Here is a 19,566-nt window from a genome sequence, read left to right as displayed (position 1 = left end):
AGGACAAATTTATAAAGCATGCAACCAAAAATGAATTATTATAAAGAACTTCTAAATCAAAAAGAAAAAAAAACAATTTAAAAAAAAAGAAATGTAAATAGGTATTTCACAGAAAAGGAAATCCAAATGGTCAAGAAACATATAAAAGGTTGCTCAACTTCACTAAATGTTAGGGAAATGCAAATTAAAACAAAATAACATTTGATACTATAGTCCAATTACATTAAGCTTCAGCAACTATATGAAAAAAAGGAAATCTTACAGAGTGCTGGTTGAGTCATAAGCTGAAATAGCTACTTTAAGGAATGATTTGGCCTCAGTGTGTGAAGTTGATAATGATTACAACAAAGAAATGCATACCCTAAAAAAAAAAAAAGAAAAAAAAAGAAAGCCTTCACACGTATGTGTAAGGAAACATGCATAAAAGTGCTCACTGCAGCATTATTTTAACAATTAAAAACTGAAAATAGCCTAAATGTCCATAATTCAGTGTGTCATTGCAGATAAATCTCAAAAACATAATGCTGAGTTAAAACTAATCTCCAGAATATTAAAAGTATAAATACCATTTGTATGAAGTTTAAAACATGCAAAAAATGGGGGCACCTGGGTGGCTTAGTTGGTTAAGCATCTGACTTCAGCTCAGGTCATGATCTCATGGTTTGTAGGTTCAAGCCCCACTTGGGGCTCTGTGCTGACAGTTCGGAGCCTGGAGCCTGCTTTGGATTCTCTGTCTCCCTCTCTCTCTGCCCCTTCCCCATTCATGCTCTGTCTCTCTCTTTTTCAAAAATAAAATTTTAAAAAACATTAAAATAAATAAACTTAAAAACATGCAAACAATGGTTTATATGAGAACTTCTCGCAATGATAAAAATGTTCTGTATCTGCACACCCAATACAGTAGCCTAAGCTACATGTGGCTATTAAACAGTTGTAATGTGGCTAACGTTCCTGAGGAACTGAATGTATTTTATTTTAATTAATTTAAGTTTAAAGAGTCAGATATTAATGTGTCTACCCTATTTGGCAGAGCAGGGCTATATAATTTATGGGTACATACATACACAGAAATATAAAAACTTACAGGAAGAATACACATCAACTTCAGGATAGCAGTTACTCCTGGGGAAGTGAAGTGGGTGGGAATGGAATGTGAAGCGATTTGACAGTCTCTGTGACCTTTCATTTCTTTAAAACAACAAAAACATATAAAGCAAATATGCCAGAATACTAGTATTTGTTAAAACTGATGAATCTGGTTTTTAGTATGTTTGAAATATTTCCCATTTACTTTTCCTAATATTTCCTACTTTAAATGTTTCCTTTTCACTTCTTTGAAATATTTACCTATTTAAATTTTTAAATAACTTTTTGAAAGTAAACAGTGTTTAAATATTTATCATACTTGGAGATCTAAAGCCAGGTGATCAACTCTCCTATATATAGTCTCAATGAATACATATGTAACATTGAGAAAAGCAAACAATGGAGCAAAAGCTATGACACAATACACTTGCATAGTTACTAACTTGATTTTTACAATTAATTTTCAAAGGTCCAACAAAGAAATTTCAAAAACGTGTTATTTTACTTAGATTCTAAGTATACCAAATGGAATAACCATGTGTTTATCTTATAATTAGAAGTATTAAAAATATATTAAATAAAATAGTCAAGGTAGCACTGAACCAGGGATCCAGGCAGTTCATACTAACTTTCTAATACCAGTTTGTATTAACTTTCTGTATTCTATTCACCACGTTTGCTCATTTGTACAGGATGACCTAGAGAGTCTCTGCATTCACTGTCAATTTTTATAAGATGGGAACTTTTAATCCAGTTTCATTTCTTCTTTTAAATATGTACTATAAGTTGTTTAGAATAATCATCCCTTCGTATCAAAGTGTGAAAAATCTACATCCCTGAAATCCAAATTCCCTTATTGTTGTCTAACTGTCCATACAACAGACAAAAAAATAGAAGAGTAAAATAAATGATCAGCTGGTCAGGGATCCACGGCTCTCAAACTCATTTTGCAAAGCTGGAAACTCTTCTAACAGGTTGATTTTCATGTCGATATCCTGAGATCCTGAACGGAATATGTGATTCTCCATATATACTGCATTCTTAGAGTACATATTCTTAGAGTGCATATGCTAGCAGGAGCGGGGACAGAGAGAGAGGTGGGGAGAGAGAGAAGCCCAAGCAGACTCTGTGCTGACAGCAGGAAGCCCGATCCCACTAATGGTGGGATCATGACCTGAGCCGAAACCAAGAGTTGAATGCTTAACAGACTGAGCCACCCAGGCACCCCACAAAAATTTTTAACATATGCATAATTCTAATGCATATTTATGCCCCATTTTATAGAAATATTGAAGATCCTGTGAAGAAAGAAAGGCAAATACAACTACTCACATGTGTAACATTAACCAGAGATCTCAATTCATTCAGTGCTCTACCCATGTTATCATGCATCCAAAGAATGTGGAAGAATTAGATCTCTGCTGTTCACACACACAACTTTTACTTACATCACAAAGTGTATAACAAGAATGTTCAGAGCAAAGGAGATTAAGTTTAACTGCTTATGATCTTGTAAGATGTACATGACTATTATTGAATGGTGAGGCTTTGGGGTTATTTTGGAAGGTAGTACAAAGGCAGGAAATGATGGTAATTAACTCTTACTTTTTAGTTTATTCTGTAGCATAATTATTGACACATTTCTGGTTTCTATCACCTATCATAAAATATATATACAACTTAACAATGCTCTGAAATTAACTTCTCAAACTTGATGGCGGGGAGGGGGAAGCAGTATTCTTACTAGACATAAGTATTTTTTAACATATGGAAAATTCAAGCTTGCAGTACAAGGGCTGAAAATTAGGGAAGAGCATGCCCCCTACTCAAAGGGGAGAAAAAGCATTTTAAGCTTCCTTAACCTTAATTATAAAGTTGACCCTCCTAGAGCCCACCATAAACCAGGAGTTAACAGATAAGATTACAATGTATTTGAGTACAAAATTACAATGTAGTTTGAAACACTCAAATTTCCTTTATATTCTCATCTATTCAGAGCCAAGATAACACTGCTGGTTGTAAAATACAGGGCTCCTTAAAGGAACACCTTTTTTAAAGTCCAAGGATTAAAAGAGAAGAGAGAAAAAGTATTATCAGTTTGGTATTTCTAGTAACATCTAATACTGAATATTCTATACCAAATACTGAACATGCAAAAAATTGTTACTTTTTGATAAATCTAAATTGAAAATTACCAAAAAAGAATGGGTGGGGTGGGTGGGAATGAACGCAAGGTTACTGTCCTCATGATTAAAATATACAACTCAAAGACTTAGATTTAAGCTGTGATTAAAAAAATAAAGAGAAGGGTCAGGGTGCATGGGTGGCTCAGCATTGGACTCCTGGTTCCTGCTCGGGTCATGACCTCACAATTCGTGGGATAGAGCCCCACATCAGGCTCTGTGCTGACAGTGTGGAGCCTGCTTGGGATTCTGCCTCTCTCCCTGCCCCTCCCACATGAGCTCCCTCTCTCCTCTCAGAATAAATAAATAAATAAACTTTAAAAAAATTTTAAGAGAAGGGAAATATTTTATAAAACTAAAAATCTTTTGATTTCTTAAATTTCTTGTAATTTATGAATTCAAACAACAGTATGAATAGTTCATGTAACAAAGCAAAATTGACAAATTTAGAGTGAAACTAATGGGTTCCCTTTATAAAGTTAAACTTCAAAAGAGTAAAATCATCAATGAAAAAATAATATAAATTCTTAATGCTTACATTAATATCTTAGGAAAGAATTTCTGGCTATCTTCATAGTTTCCAAAGTTGTATTTGCCTACACTTTAAGGCAAAGGAACACTGTGTACAAGAAAGGGATATGTGTAAAGAGATAATAATTTAGCATATGGATTTATTCCATCAATTTCAAGCATATAAAATAAAATCATGGGGTTTTTCTCTTATGGTTCAGGTTTTAAATTTAACATAACTTTTATAAACTATTTTATAGAATTCCTTATTACCTCAAAATTAAGTGTATCTAGCCAGTAGAAAATTACTTCCAACTATATAATTTTATCAAAACTCTTACCACTAGAAGTCTGTGATATATAAGATACATGAAATAATGTTGTTATTGATTAGATAGGGAAATTTCTCACTTCTTTTTATCATTCATATATATATATTTTATTACTTTTTCTATTTCTCTCAAATGTCTGTTCTCCTAAAACCACATACTTCTCCTTAGTATTTATAACTGTTTTAATTTAATTCTGAAATTATTTAATTCCATGTTCTCCACTAGATTGTAATTTACTCCTAATTTATTCCCAGCATCTACCATAGTGTCTGACTTAGAGAAAATGATCAATAAATACGTGTTAATAAGTGGACGATAGTAAAAACAAAATACCAACTATTCCTTTCACTTTTAGAAAATCTCTCCTGTTTGCTATATATAAATTGGGCCTCAATAAATAGGTGACTCAATGGAGACATAACACCGGAAGAACTTCCTCAAATTGCAGCTGTGCATCTAAGAAATACACCATTTTTATCTCTTTTGTGAATCAATTTTGAACCTTTAATATTTAAATTTAAAATAATAGACTGAAAAGAGAATGGATCCTTAACAGTATCTACATCCAGTGAAGATTTTGATGATCTGATGGAAGGGTATATAATATGAACAGAAACCAATAATCATACAGTCAACAAACTGACAGCCAAGTTTTCGTAATTAGTGTAGTCAAATACGGGAGTCAGGACAATTAATTTGTAACCTGGCACAAATAATGGCACAAAAATGAATGAATGAGTGAATTCCTCAAAAGAAGTTATCTATTCATATACCTTTGCAGTACTTTGATTTGCCCAGACACAATGTATATATACGTTACATGCAAATATACTGCATACAAATACACAGACACTCAAATTATTTTCATACATAGTATACAGGTAAACAATAAGATCAAAAAGTAAGATTACAAGATTCTAGAGCTGAAATCAATGTCAAATATAAGAATATACATGACCTAAAATAAAATCTATGTCCTATGTTAAACTTTCTAATCCTCTATTGACAATAGACAGAGTATTTGGCCTTTCTGAAGTATTCCCACCCTACTGAATAAAGATTATGATTGTCATCTCTCATATGAACATTAGTAAACAGAAACAACAAATACAGTTAATTTTTACTTTTTCCTTTATACTTTTTCTCATTCTGAAGAAGGTATTTTAAAGGTATATCTAACAGCACTTTATGATTTACAAGGCATTTTCACATATATTTTCACTTAAGCTACATAGCAACTCTATGACTTATATGGGCAAGTATTATTAGCCCTGTTTTACGAATCAAGATGCTAAGGGCAAAAGGAGTTAAATGGATTGTCAAAGACACAAAACTAGTAAGTAGAAAAGCCAGGACTATAGCCCAGATGTTTTGACACCATCTTTTCAGGGCACCACAAACAGATATACAAAGTTAGAGATACTTGAAATGCATAGCAGCACGGCCAAGTATTAAACCAGCAGTATACCTCTGTGAAGTTTAGAGACTAGAACAGAATAATCTGAGCCCTTCAAATCATCAAAGAGATCTCACTATTTTATTTAGAATTGTTTCACTATACAATGCACTAGTTAACTAGTGAAAAGATTCACTAGAATCACACCTATCTACCAAACTAGAAAAAAAAAAAAAAAAAGCAAACAAACAAAAAAACCTGGTAACAGATTTACTCAATTACAGAGTTAATACAAACCAGTATGTAGTTTGTTTATAAAATATATATATAATAGGAATATTTCCCTGAATCTCTCACTGACAGAATGCAATCTTTCAATTAATTTACATGATTATTTTTTTCATGAAGCATATTTAAACTGTCTTATTTTCCCTCTCCCTACCACTCTAGAATTTTTTAAAAAACTTCTAAAGGTCAAAAATGGAATAAGTAATTGCTTGATACCTCCTTGCAAACTCTTTAAAAGTTGTACAGCTGCTAATGTATGTTTGCGCTGGCATTGCAGAATGGAGCCTGGGGAATACAAAATCTGATTTCAGAGAAACCAGAGCTTACTTCAAAGAAAAGAGCAACTCTCTCCAGCTGATAAGATATTTCCTGAAAGAAAACAACTACCAAGTAAGAAATACACTAGTGATATCTCCTGTTAGTCTTCTACAATCCTTCATTTAATAAAATAAAGGGTTTTTTTCCCATTTACTTGATTACATACTTCCATTTCACATTTTCTCCTCTAATGGTTTAATTTTTGTTAGCTTATTTGTTTATTGTAGGTTTCAGAGTGTAATCCCATTGTTTCAAAGTACATGGGGAAAAAAAGCTAGGTAACTCCAAGATATCCTCAAAAATCTCATCAGAAAGGGAAATAAATTTAAGAAATATGAAATATGAACTAGGTATTTTTCTTATAGATTTAGAATGTTGCTGGGCAACAATAATTAGATAACTTATTTCATATACTCATGCCACGAAACTTAAATGTCATATCTAATCAGGCTTATATTCTTCTTTCCAGAAGAGATTCAAAGGACTTTTGCAATATGTTACAGGCACAAAATGACCTCTAAAAATTGGGCTCATGATAACAAGAGTTCTGCAAAATTTCATTTATGATAAATATTAGTAATGGGGTACAGAATTAGTAATAAGTAGACCTAGTGTCTCTAGACCTGAGATTGTGTGGAAACAGCAGAAAGAGCACTGAACTGTTCTTTTCCAATGTTACTAAACTGATGACTATGCAATTGATAATGTAATTATTACTGTAATTTTGGCTTTTCATTTGTATGGAAACTTATAGTTCCAAACATTTTCACTTAGATTATCTCATTCAGCCCTCCCAATAACCCTCAAAACCCATTTTATAAATGAGACAAAAGAGACTAAAAAGATAAGGATTTTCCAGAGATCACATAATTCCAGAAATGGAATATGAAACCAGCTCTTTTCATTCTAAGATAATACATTTGCCTTCATCTGTGCTTGAGTTTCTTCATCCTTAAAATGGGAACCATTATATCTATGACACGGTTTTTCATTCACTCCTCAGATATTTAGTGAGTACATGACAGGCAAGATTAAATGATACGCATGTTGAAAGTACTTTGGACACTCTATAAAAACAAAAACAAAACATCCACACAAAAATATAGGGTACTAGCAGTAAAGAAACTGGCCTGGGCCTAATGGGGATCAATGTCAAAGCTGACAATTTAACCCACAGTATTATGCTTCTTCGGGCCTCCTACAATATGCATCTGGGAAATCATCATAGTACAGGCTGGTGCAGGAATCTATTAAAATAGATTTAAAGTAGATTAAAACTGTCTAGCAGACTATTATAATTTTTAAATTAAACAAACAAAATACACTAGTTAAGTGACCTCTTTCTCAGGGATTAGGATCCAAAGTGAGCATGCAAAAATTTGCATATGGTCAAAATCCTTTTGTACAATGCACACTGAAGACCAACATACTTCCTCTCATAGACAGTTATCTTTTTTCCTTAGTTGAATACCAGATGATTTAGCTGGCCTGCATTTTATATTGTATTAAAATACATACATATGTACATACATATACCTGTATATGTATATGTATGTGTGTGTATATATACATATGTATTCATTAATACAAGTGTACTCATGTACACACACACACACATATTATATGTCTTTAAACCCTAGAAACACACTCAGCCTAGCACATATAAAGGAGTTGAAATCAACAGGAACAGAAAATTTACCTCTCACATTCACTTCTAGCACAGATTCATTGAATGGAATACTTTAATTTCTCTCTTTGGCCACATATGTGCATATGTATTTAGGTAAGGTATATGTACAATGTGAGTCCACAATGTTGGTCATTAAAATAGAAATTTGAATACATATACCCACACTAATATTCACATGTGTGCAAACAAAAATATACTCAAACTGCCCACATTTTATAATGCCAAGAGGACCCTTAATTTCTATTTGACACTGTATATTTTGGTAATAACTTACTTGTTAGCCTATTTATCATACCCATTAACAATATGAAAGCATACATAAATGTATATTAACATTTTCAAAGGAAGACCCTCTAAAACAATGCTTTCTGTTTAGACATGCAACTTAGAGCCCCATTCCTGTTGCTATTGCCCAATAATTCTTAAAGATTGACATAAAGGAAAATATCCAACTTGATTACAAGAAACGTGTGATCTTTTATAGAAAGGTATTCTACAACAACTGCTACTACCACTTTGTTCAATAGATCACTTAAAATACAATATACTGTTTGAAAAATTAGAATAAATAACATTTAAGAAGTCTAGACTAAGAATTTCAAGATTATTCATCAGCAATGACTACATACAAATTGACATTTCTCCTAGATAAGGTTTTTAAAAACCCTATTTATAGAAAGAAAAATTGAGCATTACTGTATCTAAAGTCTCAATGTTAAAAATCTTAGGGTTTTTAAGAGACAAATTCACATGCACCATTATTTACAGTAAAAGATAGATCCTATAAAACTCGTGTGAATCACATAGGAAATAATGGGGTTTCCCTGTTCAAAACTGAACTACATATACATAAATTATTATAAAATTTTGTACATCCTTAGAAACCACAGGTTGTTTAAATTTTTAGTTTTTAGTTGTTCATTTCTGCATAGTTTAAAATTGGATATAGATTTGTTTTGGTTAGTCTCCACTTTGTTAATGAACACTTCCATATTTTCCTTTTTTCTACAGAAATGCCAAATCCACTCAAAAAAAAAAAAGTTGTCAAATCCACAGCGTCATTTTCACATATTTACCATGTTCAATAATATCCAAAGGAAAGTTCTAAACAAGTAGACTCACCACTGAAATTTCATTCCAAACAAAAAAATAATTTTATTTATTTACATTCTCCCTTTTTATCCAACAAGAAGAAATGTATAGGTTTATTCTACTAAGAATGCCTTAATCTAAATTAGAAACTATTTAATCTAGGACCAGATTCTCATCCTACGAACTTCAAGAAAATTTTCTTCTTTTTTAAATGTTTTTTTAATGTTTATTTATTTTTGAGAGAGAGACAGAGAGTGAGATGTGGAGGGGCAGAGAGAGAAGGAGTCACAGAATCCGAAGCAGGCTCCAGGCTCTGAGCTGTCAGCACAGAGCCCGACTCAGGGCTCGAACTCACGGACTGTGAGATCATGACCTGAGCTGAAGTCTGACGCTTAACTGAGCCACCCAGGCGCCCAAAAATTTTTAAGAGTAACGCAGCCCATTCTTAAGTGAATTTCCACCAAATGTTATGGAGACTTTGATAAACACAAATAAGTTCTCATATTCTTTAAAAAACAAAGGAAATTGTTTAAATGAGCAAAATGTAAATGATGGTCATAACCAAAACACCAGATTAATATAGTGCTCTTCTTCTGTGGTAAAATAAAGCTTCTACATGTTCCTAGTCTAAAAGAAAAAAACAGTTGTGATTTTTGTAATTCTTCGGCCAAAATAAGAATGAAAATCTAAAACCAAGCATCTGGAAATGTGACAATACTTCATCAATGAACAGATGAAATATTAATATTATAAATGTTTTACAATTATATCCTCTAAATACCCAAGAGGAATACTTCAGTAGTATGAATTTTTGATGTTCTGTACTTTATTTTTGAATTTAAAGAGTGAAGATATAACTAATTCTATCTCTTTACAAAAATGAACAGCAAGAAGGACAATTATTTTTGGCTTTGTGCAATTCAAAATAGAATATGAGTAATAAATAAAATTATATGTATGTATTCATGTGTATGTGTATATGTGTATATGAATGTGTATATATACTATGTATAGTCTTCAATGTATGCTGGTTAGCCTATATTAGTGATAATTAAAATTCTTTATCACATAATACAAATAACAGTTGATAAAAGTACTGTTATTACTGCTGGAGAAATAAGAAAGAAATAAAATTTCCTAAAGCAATCCTATATTATAGGTAGGAGGCTCACTAAACTTACTGGTAACTAAGTGATGCTGAAAGGGACCATATACCAATACATATACACTAGAAGAAAGATGAAGACATCAAGAAGTTTAAAAAAGATTAACACTTGGGGCACCTGAGTGGCTCAGTCAGTTAAGCGTCCGACTCCGCCGGCTCAGGTCATGATCTCATGGTTGTGGGTTTGAGCCCCACGTCAGGCTCTGTGCTGACAGCTGAGAGCCTGGAGCCTGCTTAGGATTCTGTGTCTCCCTCTCTCTCTGCCTTTCCCCCAGTCATGCTCTCTCAAAAATAAACATTGAAAAAAAATTTTTTTTTAAAAAGATCAATACTTCTCACTGACTCTAACACTTAGCTTATAGAAAAAGTGAAGAATTTGGCAATTATCTTAATTGACACAAATATTGTACCAAAAAATACTTAAAATCTTCTTGTTATTCCCTTAATAGTTTATTTACTTCAAAGCACCTACAACTATCCACTTCCCTTTTCCTGGGGAATCAAGACCAAAGTGATCACAGGTGAATTATGTAATCAAATGATGACTCATTTTCAATAAGAAATTAATTCATGTTATAGAAATTTTGAGGATCCAGGAATCCTGGCTCTGAATTTAAAAATACTACATTACATTAAAACTCTAACTTTGCTTTTATTCATATAGATCTGTTAATTTAAAATATAAACACTAGGGGCGCCTGGGTGGCTCAGTCAGTTGAGTGTCCGACTTTGGCTCGGGTCATGATCTTGTGGTTCATGAGTTCGAGCCCCACATCGGGCCATGTGCTGACAGTTCAGAGCCTGGAGCCTGCTTCGGAATCTGTGTCTCCCTCTCTCTCTGCCCCTTGCCCACTTGCACTCTGTCTCTCTGTCAAAAATAAATAAACATTAAAAAAAATTTAATATAAACAATAAATTGTGATGTTGTAGAAAGAGGGGAAAATTATTTGCTTTTGTTATTTTGTACCAATATTCACAAATTTCATATCTACCAAAAGCAGTAGGTAAACTTTGTAGTAAGCTTTGAAGTTTACGAAGTTCTTTTACATAAATTGACTTATTATGTCCTTACATTAGCCTTAATATCCAGTTCACAAATTAAAAACTGTGCCTCAAACATATTAAATGATTTACCCAAAAATAAGTCACAGAACTCAAAACTGACAAAATGGAATTCTGACAGATTCCAATCTCTATACCTTTTTTTAAATGTAACTAACCATGCTCATTATGTTTTATGTTAGCTCTTATGCATTATACACCTTATATCTGAAAGTTCAGGCCCTTTTACCAACCTCTACTTCCCCCACTTACAAGCCTCTGGTAACCACTTTGCCATTCATTATATGAGTCTGAAGTTGGGTGTTTTGTTTTGTTTTTAATTCCACGTATAAGTGGTACTATGCAGTATTGGTCTTTCTTTGGCTTATTTCACATAGCATAATGCCATGAAGGTCCATGTTGTTGCAAATGGCAGGATTTCTTTATTTATCATGACTGAACAGTATTCCATTTGTGTGTATATGTCCACTGATGTACACACACATGCAAAAAAAAAAAAACAAAAAAAACCCCGCTGTGCTATGGAGTATTACTTGGCAATCAAAAAGAATGAAATCTTGCCATTTGCAACTATGTGGATGGACCTAAAGTGTATTATGCTAGGGGAAATCAGTCAAAGAAAGACAAATATCATATAACTTCACTCATATGAGGATTTTAAGACACAGAACAAATGAACATAAGGGAAGGGAAGCAAAAATAATATAAAAACAGGGAGGGGAACAAAACATAAGAGACTTTTAAATATGGAGAACAAACAGAGGGTTACTGGAAGGGTTTGGGGAGGGGGGGATGGGCTAAATGGATAAGGGGCATTAAGGAATCTACTCCTGAAATCATTGTTGCACTATATGCTAACTAATTTGGATGTAAATTTAACAAAAATAAAATTAATAAAATTAATAAAATAAAATGGAATATTCTTTGTAACACACACATACACACACAAAAAGCTGGGCTATAGAAGAAATGACCAAGATAGAGCTAAAAGCAAGCTGGAATACCAGTGTGTATCATGTAGATGATGTCTTTACTTTAAATTCTGTACTGAAATTTGCTTCTGGTCCAAGAGGGCAAGATAGGAGGATCATGGACTCATCAACTCCTAGGACTCAGCTAACGTACAACTATATACAAGGCAATTCACTCCATACGAAATCCAAAAACTAGCTGAGTGACAGGTACACATTTAGCAAATAAGAAAATACCCACATGGGAACAGGTCTTGGCACACTCTCAACTATTTTGAACAATAAAGAATAAGGTGAAATGAACAACCATAAAGATTTGACAATCATAAGTTTGGGCCAGGATGAATGGTAAGGTTCATTTCCTACACAAGACCACTCTGTCAAGACTAGGAGAAGGTTGTTTTATTAAATCTTGCAAACCAATACAGAAAGTCAAGGAAACTGAAGAAAAAGGAATATGTTCCAAACAAAGGAATAAGATAAAACTCCCCCAAAAAGGTTTCCCATAACAGAGATAAGTGAGCTATCCAAGAAAGATTTGAAAATAATAGTCATAAAGATCTTCACCAAGGTCCTGGGAACGATGCATGAACAAAATGGGAATTTTAGCAAAAAGAAAAATATAAAAAAGTATTAAACACATTATCACAAAGCTGAAAAATACAATAACTAAACTGAAAATTCAATACTGGGGTCAACATCAAACTAGATGAAGTGGAAGAAAGAATCCATCAACTCAAGGGGCACCTGGGTGGTTCAGTCAGTTAAGAACCCTACTCTTGATCTCAGCTCAGGTCATAATCTGACTCTGAGACTGGGCCCCACGTGGGGCTCTGTGCTGAGTGCAAATCCTGCTTGGGCTTCTCTTTCTCTCTCTTTCTCTCCCCCTCCCTCACAGACGTGTGCGAGCTAGCTCGCTCTCTCTCTCTCCTCTCAAGATAAATAAATAAACGTTAAAAAAAAAAAAAAAGAATCCATGAACTCAAAGATGGGGCATTCAAATTCATCCAAAGAAAAAAAGAGGAACAAAAGGAAAAAAGAATGAAAAAGATTAAGATAGCTTAAGGGACTTGACACCATCAAGCAGACCAAATACACAAACTAAATTTACACCTCAAGAAATTAGAAAAAGAACAAAAAAACTAAGTCCAAAGTTAGTAGAAGGAAGGAAACAACAAAAAGCAGAGAGGAACTAAATGAAATAGAGACTAAAAGAGAAAAGATCAGTGAAACCAAGAGCTAATTTCTTGAAAAGATGTACAAAATAAACTGTTAGCAAGATTTACCTAGAAAAAAGAGAGCTCAAACAAATAAAATTGGAATGAAAGAAGAGACATTATAACTCATACCACACAAATACAAAAGATCATATAAGACTACTATAAATAATTATATGCCAACAAACTGGAAAACCTAGAAGAAATGAATAAACTCCTAAAAACATGCAGCTGACCAAGAATGAATCTCAAAGGAACAGAAAATCTGAACAGACCAATTACTAGTTAGGAGAATGATTCAGTAATCAAAAACAATAACAAATAAAAGTCCAGAACCAGACACCATCACTGGTGAATTCTATTTTTAAAAAAATTCAAACAGGAATTAATACAGTTCTAGTCAAAAGCTTCCAAAAACTAGAAGAGAGAACGTTTCCAAACTTATTTTATAAGGTCATTATTGCCCTGATAAGAAAACCTATACAAAGACATTATAAGAAAAAAAGTTACAAGAAAATAAAATTATAGCCACCATCTTTGATGAATACACATGCAAAAATCCTCAACAAAATGCTAGTAAATCGATTTTTTTTAATTTTGATTTTTTATTTTAGAAAGAGACAGAGCATGACAGGGGAGAGGAGCAGAGGAAGAGGAAGAGAATCTTAAGCAGGCTCCACACTCAACACTCAGCATGGAGTCCAACATGAGTCTCAATACCACAATGCAAGCCAAAATTAAGAGTCAGATGCTCAAGTGACTGAGCCACCCAAGCACCCCAAATACCAGTAAATTAAATTTAACAGTACACTAAAAGTATCAGATACCATGATCAACTGTGATTTATTCCAGGGATGCAAGGATGATTCAACACGTGTAAAGCAATCAATGTGATACACATTGGCAAAATGAAGAATAAAAATCATATGATCATCTCAATATATGCAAAAAAGCATCTGTAAAATTCAACATCCATTCATGATAAAAATTTTCATAAACTACATATAGAGGGTACATACCTCAACACAACAAAAGCCATATATGACAAGCCACAGATAACACTATATTCAATGGTGAAAAACAAGAAGCTTTTCCTCTAAGATCAGGAAAAAGATAAGGATGCCTACTATACCACTTTTATTCACATTGTACTGGAAGTCCTAGCCAGAGCAATTAGGCAAGATCAAGGGAGTGGGGAAAGGCATTCATATTGGGAAGGAAGAAGTAAAACTGTTTCTATTTGCAGATGACATGATATTACATGTCGAAAGCCCTCAAGACTCCACCAAAAACCTGTTAGAATTAATCAACAAATTTCATAAAGTCATAGGACACAAAATCGATATACAAAACTCAGTTGAGTTTCTATAAACTAACTTTTTATATTAGAAAGATAAATTAAGAAAACAGCCACCTTTACAACTACATCAAAAAGAATAAAATACCTAGGAATAAATTTAACCAAGGAGGTGAAAGAATTATACTCTGTAAATTCTAAGACACTAATGAAAGAAAGTGAAGAAAACACAAATAAATGGAAAGATATTCTGTGTTCATGGATTAGAAGAATTACTATTGTTAAAATATCCATATTACTGAAAGCAATCTACAGATTCAATGCAATCACTTTCAAAATCCCAAGGTCATCTTTCATAGATACAATGAAGAATCCTAAAATTTGTATAGAATCACAAAAGACCCTGAATAGCCATAACAATGTTGAGAAAGAATGGAACTCCCAGATGGCTAGGTCAGCTAAGCATCCAACTCTTGATTTCGACTCAGGTCTTGGTCTCATGGTTGTGAGATTGAGTTCCTTGTCGGACTTGTGCTGACCATAAATCTGCTTAAGATTGTCTCTATCTCAGCCTGGGTGTCTCAGTCGGTTGAGTGTCCGACTTCGGCTCAGGTCATGATCTCACAGCTTGTGAATTCAAGCCCCTCATCGGGCTCTGTGCTGACAGCTCAGAGCCTGGAGCGTGCTTCTGATTCTGCGTCTCCCTCTCTCTCTGCTCCTCCCCCACTCATGCTCTGTCTCTCTCTGTCTCAGAAATAAATAAACATAAAAAAAAATTTAAAAAGTAAATAAAAAAAGATTGTCTCTGTCTCATAAACTGAGGGTTGCTGGAGGGAAGATGGGTGAGGTTATGGGATAAATGGGTGATGGGCATTAAGGAGGGCATGTGTTGGGATGAGCACTGGGTGTTATATCACTAAATTCTACTAACGGATACAAACTATATGTTAACTAACTTGAATTTAAATAAAATCTTGGAAGAAAAAAAAATGGCAGAGAACTGAACAGGCATTTTTCCAGAGACAGACAAATGTCCAGCAGGTACCTGAAAGGTATTCAACATCTCTAGTCATCAGGAAAATAGAAATCAAAACCACAATGGGATATCACTTCACACCTGTTAGAGAGGCTGTCATCAAAAAGAAAAGAGATAACAAGCATTGGCAAGGATGTGGAATAAAGGAAACCCCTGTGCACTGTTGGTGGGAATGTAAATTGGTACAGCCACTATGAAGAACAGTATGGAGGTTCCTCAAAAAATTAAAAATAGAACTACCATATGATCTAGCAATCACACTTCTGGGTATACATCCACAGGAAATGAAAACAGGATTTTGAAGAGATATCTACACTCCCATGTTCTTTGCAACAGTATTCATAAGAGCCAAGGTATGAAAATGAAGTAATGTCTAAACTTTTTAAAATATTTATTTTGAGAGAAAGAGAGAGCTTGAGCAGGAAAGGGGCAGAGAGAGAGGGAGAAAGAATCCCAAGCAGGCTGCACGCTGCCAGCACAGAGCCCAACGTGGGGCTCAATCCCACAGACCATGAGATCATGACCTGAGCCAAGACCAAGATTCAGATGCTTAACCGACTAAGCCACCCTGGCACCCCTAATATCTATACTTTTAATTCAGATCAGAGGACCTGCCTGATTTGGAGAAATTTAAATGGTCCTTTCATACCCGGCTCTTAGTAGAGATGTTATACCAGGAATATCAATCTCTGGTTCTACCAGGGATCAGCTGACTCCTCTCCTTTAGGCCCTGTAAGGTCCTACTTGCTGGCCTCATCAGAAAGTCAGAGTTCTTGAGTCCTAAAAACAGTATTGGTCTGTTGCAACTTTAGTTTGGAACTGGGGGAAACCTTAAAGATTTTCTAGCCTTCATTTTATTTATTAAAAAAAAAGATTCAAGGGGCGCCTGGGTGGCTCAGTCGGTTGAGCGTCCGACTTCAGCTCAGGTCACGATCTCACGGCCCGTGAGTTCGAGCCCCGCGTCGGGCTCTGGGCTAATGGCTCAGAGCCTGGAGCCTGCTTCTGATTCTGTGTCTCCCTCTCTCTCTGCCCCTCCCCCGTTCATGCTTTGTCTCTCTCTGTCCCAAAAATAAATAAACGTTAAAAAAAAAAATTTAAAAAAAAAAAAAAAAAAAAAGATTCAAAAAGGCTCAGTGACTTGTCCAGGGTTACTTTTCTTAAGTTTAATTTTTTTTTTTTAAAGAAGTAAACATTTTTCAAATTTTCTTTGAAAACTTTTTATGGGAAAAAGAAGTAAAAATCTGCCCAAAGTTTTAAATACATTCTTTTAAAAGTTGCCATTTTCAAATTTGTCCAATACAGTCTGATTGAAAGACATTAAAATAAAGGAAGATGAACTTGCCCTTCTGTTTAATAAAAAAAGAACAGAGAGGAGAAATCTATTTATCAACACATATAATACTTTATGTTTCAGCAGTGTTCCTAAAACCAAGAAATTTAAGGAAAATAAAATAATGGCAAATGCATTCCAAACTTCACAGTATTTTTTTTAGAGCTTTCTGGAGAAAGTAGATAAAGACAAGTCCACCTGTGAATTATGATATTCTCAGAAAATTGTTTAAAAGATAAATGGTTTTGTTCTATTTTTCTACAAGGAGAAAAGAAATCAGACTTTATGAAACACAGTGGAAAGTCCCATCCTTCCCATGCCTATCCTCATTAGTACAAGATAATGAAAGCCAGGGTATCACTGTTTATGATCCAAACTGCATGCTTTGGTTTCCACTAGGAGTTACTCTAAATTTCCTAATAAAATGTTTTTGTATTTCCATTTATTGGGGTGATTTCTTTGTAACTGCTACTATTGCACATGTTTATTGACAGTTAAAATGGTCTGTGGCTTATACTTTGTGTTTGAGATCATTGTTTTGCCATCTTTTCATTGTCCCTTGCCCCACTTGTTTTTATACATTAAGAATATCCAGTGCCAGGGTGCCTGGATGGCTCAGGCGGAAGAGCATGCTACTCTCGATCTCCAGGTCATGAGTTCAAGCCCCATGTTGGGTGTAGAAATTACTTAAAATAAATAAATTAAATTTTAAAAAAGAATATCCACTGACTACATCTTCATTAACTTTATCAACAGACCCAAAAATGAAAATATACTAGAACTGACCAAGTCAGAACTTGTAATCCTGAAATAGTGTATAAGTATGAGAAAACAAACTAGTAATGAAGACAAGTGTATGATAGCCAAAAAAATTGAAGAAGGCTCTTGAAGCCAAGCTTTATTGCCAGAGAAAGTAAATGTAACATTCACTTTGGTTTTTGTATTCCTGGAATGCATTCCTCCTCTGAGGAAGAATAAAAACAGTAATAAACCTAAATCAAGACAAAAAAAATTTTGAGGACAACTAATTATATCTTTTTTCTTCATAATACAGAGCAAATCTTAACACTCAACGGTGTAACATATAACGGAAAAAGATCTCATTAATTAAAATATCTCACTAGTATTTAAAGACTGCTTCTGGTAGCTTAGGTGAAACAGATATATAGTATCTTTTTAAAAAGGCTATAATAGCCCCAAAGTTTTCTGCAAGTATTTTCAATCTTCTTTGTTAGTTTGATAAGCTTAACTCTTTTTCTAAAATATAATTTGTAATTAATTTTGCAAGTATTTGTCATAACACATTCAATGTGTGGACCTCTGTCCCTAAAAAGAAAATTCTAAATTTATTTTATATAAAATATGAATTTATTTGGTTGTCTCATTTATATACTTAGCTTCTATAAAATTCCTTGCATTTTCATAAACTTCAGACAGCAGGACACACACAGAAGAGTGAGAAAAAGAGAAGAGGATTTTGTAATAGAATCCTGCCTGAGCCAACTCTCAGTAGTCTTTTGGCAAAAGGCCTTGTGTGAACTATATCCAAGACCTCAGTCTAAGGCAGCCAAAGGTTTCCGAAAAGAATAGGTCCAAAATGGCTTATTACCTTTCACATTTGACCTTCTACCTAGTTGCCTCATACTTTGTGAACTTAAAATCTTGTGAGAGAATGCTTAGCCATCCTGTTTACAAACACAGCCTATTTATTCCACAGGAACAGTTTGGCAGGACATATCCAGGTCAACTGACCTTGAGTTGTCACAGAAACGCTAGGCCTCAGACTCCTCTTATAATTAAGCCAAACTGCAACATTGTGACCAGCTGAAATCAGGGCTGGACTGTGTAGCAATCATTAATTATTCAGTTCACTTTCATGTTGTATACTTCCAAGTATTAACATACAAAATGTGAAAGCAATCATACGTAAACTAGAAGTAGTATAAATGAGGCCTACATGGAAAAGAGGAAAAGCAGAAATTTTTAACTGGAATATTACAAGCTATTCTCAACTATTACACTGCAAAATTTGTAAGCACACAACGAAAATCACACAATCTTTTAGTTATTTATGTGTTTTCAAAACCAGTCTGTCTTAGTCAGGCTTTGCCTTATATTAAGCATTTGCCTGAAGAAATTACTTGATTAAATTAATTATCTCCAGAGGCAATCCAAGATGGCAGCACAGAAGATCCTGAACTCACCTCCTCCACAGACCAAATTTACAGATACATTTGGAACGATTCCCTCTGAAAAAGATCCAAAAAGTAGCTGTACAGCTCCTTCACAACAAATGGTAAAAGGGCCACATCGAGATGGTTAAGAAAGGTAGAAAGAGTCTCACCAAAAACCCCACCACCAAGTTGGTAGCCCACAATTGGGTCAGATCTCAAAAATCCCAAGCTTCTCCCCGAGAAGTAAGGGGTTCGTCATTCTTCATGTAAGGCACCCCAATCCTTGAGACCTACAAAAAAGAGACAAACCCCCAAAATGTGTGGCTTTGAAAACCAATAGGGTTCACATCTAGGAGACCCAAAGAGCTGTAAGGAACTGAGATTCTGCTCTAAAAGGGCTTATGGACGGGCGCCTGGGT

At 34.1% G+C, this 19,566-nt stretch overlaps 1 long non-coding RNA gene across 13 annotated transcripts in view; it reads right to left on the bottom strand.

Annotated features, from left to right (window-relative positions):
• The window catches only part of LOC132681168 (uncharacterized), a 159,793-nt gene that overhangs the window by 87,800 nt on the left and 52,427 nt on the right, over window positions 1-19,566 (bottom strand). The window contains exon 5 of one of the 13 annotated variants that reach the window (XR_009610900.3): window positions 263-361. The exons of the other annotated variants lie outside the window; for them this stretch is intronic. This is a non-coding gene — a long non-coding RNA (uncharacterized LOC132681168). The remainder of the gene's footprint in view (window positions 1-262; window positions 362-19,566) is intronic. 13 annotated transcript variants of the gene reach the window in all.

The sequence above is a fragment of the Panthera onca genome, chromosome A1 (genome assembly GCF_046562875.1).
Source record: "Panthera onca isolate mPanOnc1 chromosome A1, mPanOnc1 haplotype 2, whole genome shotgun sequence".
NCBI classification, from domain to species: Eukaryota; Metazoa; Chordata; class Mammalia; order Carnivora; family Felidae; genus Panthera; species Panthera onca.
Note: the sequence above shows the minus strand (reverse complement) of the source record. Positions and strands in the feature narration are given on the sequence as shown.